The sequence below is a fragment of the Theobroma umbraticum genome, unplaced genomic scaffold, assembly GCF_002168275.2.
Source record: "Theobroma umbraticum cultivar Fairchild unplaced genomic scaffold, ASM216827v3 scaffold_44.0, whole genome shotgun sequence".
NCBI lineage: Eukaryota > Viridiplantae > Streptophyta > Magnoliopsida > Malvales > Malvaceae > Theobroma > Theobroma umbraticum.
Genome location: NW_018397255.1, coordinates 5,826,733 through 5,831,492, shown reverse-complemented (window position 1 = coordinate 5,831,492; position 4,760 = coordinate 5,826,733).

Genomic DNA, 4,760 nt, shown 5'->3' with positions numbered 1-4,760 from the left:
AGAATTGACAGTTATGTTATTATTTTGATTGCAGCTATTGATTGGAGTTATGTTGCACTCCTCGGAGCCTTCTGGTTTTCTCAAAAAGAAGGCAGCAGTAGGACTTATTGTCTTGGCAATCATTTATAGTATAAATTTTGCTTTGACATCAGGTCCATTGGATTGGTCAAGTACTACTTTTTCTCCCGAATCTCAAGTTATGGGTAGCTTCTTATCTACAGGATTTAGTATGATGTTAAGTTTTGTAATCTCGCAAGGATATTTATTTGCGATATGTTGGTCCCATTTTTGGATTTTTATAGTCATTGCCATTTTTATTTCACTGTTCTGGATAGTAATATACTCTTTAATTCCAGAAACGGCTAACATTCCACCTGATGAGTTAGTGCATAAGGTGTGGAATAAGCATTGGTTTTGGAAGAGGTTTATGGTTGAACATGTTATGGAATAGACTGGTAGTTATTTTTCAATTTAAATAGTTGTTATTGTAATTCTTAGATGTAGCTGGATGTTTGGAAATTAAATGGAATCAAGACTTTCTCAGTTTGCTCTCGCCTACTGCTTTTCTTCCTTCTTTCTCTTTCCTCTCTTCTCCCTCCTTATGCTTTGTTCTTGCCTTGTACTAATGCATTAATCCCTGAACATTTAGATATTCTCTCCTTATGCTTAGCAGGTGTTGACTTTCCAATTTGTTATTTGCTTATAAAGCAACAAATCATCTAAAAAAAATTATTCGGTTCTATTAACTGCACTTCCAATGTCCAAGCTTCCATTCGAGTTGGCTGAAAAGAGAGATGCTTGGTGATGAATCCTGTGTATCTTGATGGGAGTTTGAGGCTGTGAAGGGTTTTGAGTTTTGAAGGTTTAGGGAAGAATGAAAGTGAAAGGAATAATGGCTGGGAAGTCTTTGGCCTTGTAGGTTGGCCATTTCAAAGCTACTGATGGCTAGTGATGCACAGAGATTCAAAGCATTCCAGAGTTGCAGAAAAGAAGGTAAACTGAGTTTCTTTAAAGTTGCTTTAATTTTAATGGTTTATTCCTCAATTCATGCACACTTTAATTTGCAAATGCAATTTCTTTTACGCAGCCTAAAAGTTTGGGATACACCATTCTGATCTATTTGACCTAGGACGGAACAACCTAACAAGCAAAGTATTCAGCAGGAAAATTTTCAGGTAACCATTACTAAAGCTGCATCTTAGAGTGAGTGAGTTATTTCTGCATTATTGTTTTGTTCTGGCTCTTCAGATAGCAACTCTATAGAATTGAATATAATGGGAATAAATTACAAAAAGAACACAAACAACAAATACACTTTTTCTAAATTCATAAAACAAATATTGCTTTGCTTAGATCTCGGGGTTCTGTCTGTCTCCCTCTCTTTCCAGGGCCAGTCAGAGCCTATTCTGTCTTCCTTCTCTTTGTCTCTTTTTGTTTCTCAACATGCAGTCAACCTTCTTCATAGCCAACCTTGTGAACAGTGGAACCTATAGTGACAAGGCAGTCTCTCTTTTCCTATTTTGCTTTTTTGGTTCTCTTTTGCTTTATTCTTTCCCCATTTCATTCAAAAGTATATCCAATTTTAGATTTGAGATTAAAATCTCAGATCTTTCTGCCATTATGAAAAGAACCTGCAATGATGACTATATCTCTGAAGTCTCCCCTTTCCCCTATTTGTCTTTTCCTCTTATTTGAGATTCAGAACACCCCCAGCTTTCACGCAGACAAATTTGCTGTAGATTTCAAAAGGAATCGAAAATGCTTCAATGTAGCAAAGGTATGAGAAAGTTGATATTTTTCTTTTTCTTGTGAATTTTGTTGTTTACATTATTAGTTTTATTACTATTTTGGCATGTCCTTCATTGTGACTCTGACAGAAAATGTAGGTTCTCTGATAACATATTAAACAACAGATTGACCAGTTTTTATTCAATGTTTGTCTCTATAAACTAGGTGAAACTGCATGTATCAAGGTATGCTTTCTGCCTATTTTGTTTTCCTTTTTCCCCACTGCTGTCTCTATCCTACGTGTATGTGAATAAATGCTTATATTGACAAGGGTTTGCAAAGTTGGTACTTATCATTTTTTTCCTTTTGGGTGTTATATTTGTGAATGTTTGTCTGTGAGGCTTAGCATGCATATGTGGTACAAGAGGACAGGATTACTTGGAATAAAGAAAGGATAAAAAAGAAAATGGGGAACAGACACTGCAAGAAATACGGGAAATAGGGGGCATATTTATACCAGTGTTACTGGCATTTTATTAAACAAAAGAAATATTCATCAGTTGGCAGCATTTAGCATGGTAAACATTTTTGTGTTAAGGAATTTTGTACCATTTCAGTTCAAAGTCCCCGTGTCCTTCACACTGAATTTTTAGTGCTGTACTTGCATCACAACAAGAGTAAAAAGGAGTTATGACTGTTTTAATGCTAGAAACTTCTTTGGTTTGTGTGCTGGCAAATCAGGAATTCTATACTATTGTCACTCTGCACTGTCACACTCTCTCTCGCTACCCTTTCACTCTTTGGCTTTGCTGGTACTTTTGAGCTTTTGAGCTTCGTTTTCAAGTTTTTTGTTTCAATTGGGTTAAGCATTTAATATTTTATGTTTGATCTTCCATTTCTCTTCTTTGTTGAGGCAAAAGAGGTTAGGGCTTTGAAAGCCTTTGCATCAAATTTTTTACTGGTATTGTTGGATCTTTTCTTTTGTTCATAAATCAAAGGCAAACTTGGAGAATCATAAGCATTTGTAGAAACTCCAGTTTTCTGACAATGATGCTTTTTTAAGAAATCCTCAGTCTCATCTTTTGTCCTAGTAATATATTTTTTGTTTGCTTTTCTACTTGACTAGTAGCAATTTCCTTCTCTGTAGTGTTTTCTTTGTGAATTTTGAAATATAGACCAACTGAGAGCATTGGATCATTGGAATTTTTTTCTTTTCTTTGTTCTGGATAAACTGAAACCATTTGCAGTTTGAGCTGATTGGCATATAGTTATCATTTAAATTGTGTGTAGAAATCAAATCAATTGTCTGTTCAGTAAAGGTTTTATGCTCATCATGAAATTTTCTTCAGTGAGACGATAATCTAGAAAGTAATTTCACATTGTGGCACCACTTGCTTCTAATCTAACTATCTTGTTTTACTATTTTGTGTTTTTGAAAATGACTTTCAGCAAGGTGGTACTTAAATTCTGTGTTAGACATGCACACTCACATATATAGAGGGAGAGGTAGACTTGTTTGTCATGTGATAGTTGAGTCACTATAGCTGAAAATAGATTGAAAAATGTTAAGAAGATTCCAATCAATACTAGAGAGTAAGAGGATCGGTTGAGACTGCAATAAAGGCAAAAGAGATTGTACTCCTTCCTTATAGGACTTGTCTTTCATCTATTCCTCTTCTCTACAGAAGTAGCTGTGTTAGAATCTGGCTTGAAAATGGTGGGGGATTTTTAATATGATACAATAAGCTTTGTTGCTTCCAAAACTAATTTGTCAATAACACGTCTTTATAGTGGCAGCCTGATCATATGATAGTGTTTCTTCAAAACAACGGGTTGTGTGCAAAATAAGGTCAAATCCTCTGATACAGTTGAAATGAAAGCAGGGTAGCTAGCTATACATTCTTGCAACTTACATTCGTTTTGATATAACATTACATCAGATTAAAGTGGTTGGGTCATATCCAACGAGACGTCCTTCTATGTATTAAAATCTGACGTTAAACTGGGAGCTGATAAAGTTAAACAAAAATATGATTCGACCGCCGTATGCACCATAGCACACCTTATTCATTTATTTCTAAACTTACTGTGAAACTGCTTGCTTTTAGCCATATTTATGATGAGGAGAGAGAGAGCAACAGAACCAAGTTAATATGCATTGTTAGAATGGTGTTAGACTTGGCCATGTCTTTTCTATTATTTCTTACTATGAACGCACTTTTCTGTTGTTTGGCTGCAGAAGTAGTGGCTTCTAAGAAAGCACCTAGTTATGGAAGCAAAAGGCTGGTGGAAGATCCCAAAAAAAACAAGTTGTATCCACTGAGATGTTGTTTACTAATTTACTCATTTGTTTCCCAAAAGGTGGTCGTGCTCTATACAATGAACATGTTGAAGCGAAGGGATTTTCCTCCCTGTAAGCCCCAACCGTATAACCCCTTTTCTTTTGAAAAAAAATGCTGTAACTTAAATCCACAATATAATAGTTTATTGAGAGTACAAATTTTCCATTAAAAATATTTAAAATGTTATTGATTTATATTCATGCCTAATGCCTTGAACTTCTTGTGGCAACATGAGACAGAAGCCACCCCATTGCATTGCAATGTTTGAATAATAACTCACAGGAAGGATGGGTGCCTCATGAATGCAAAACAAGAAGGAATGGCAGGAATTGCATAAGCTACAAACTGCAATTATTTTATGTTGTGCATGTTTTGATTGCAATCATTGCCTGTTGATTTGTCATAGGGGAAGGCAAAAAGATTAAATGGTTGAGCACTCTCAGTCATCTTAAAGAAACATGGCTTATATGGTAGATAAGATATTCACACAAGTAATGGCCAAGGAACAAGAAGTGGAGCGATGGCTGACCCTGGCCAACTAGTTTCAAGGCTGTTCTTTTGGAACTTGTGTAGTATACAGCAAGAGCCAAAACTTGCCCAAATAGTAGAGACTGATAGATCTTACATGGAACAAGGAAATAACATCTGTCCAAGCTTCTAAGCTTGGTGAAGTAAAATTGGTTAAAGTCT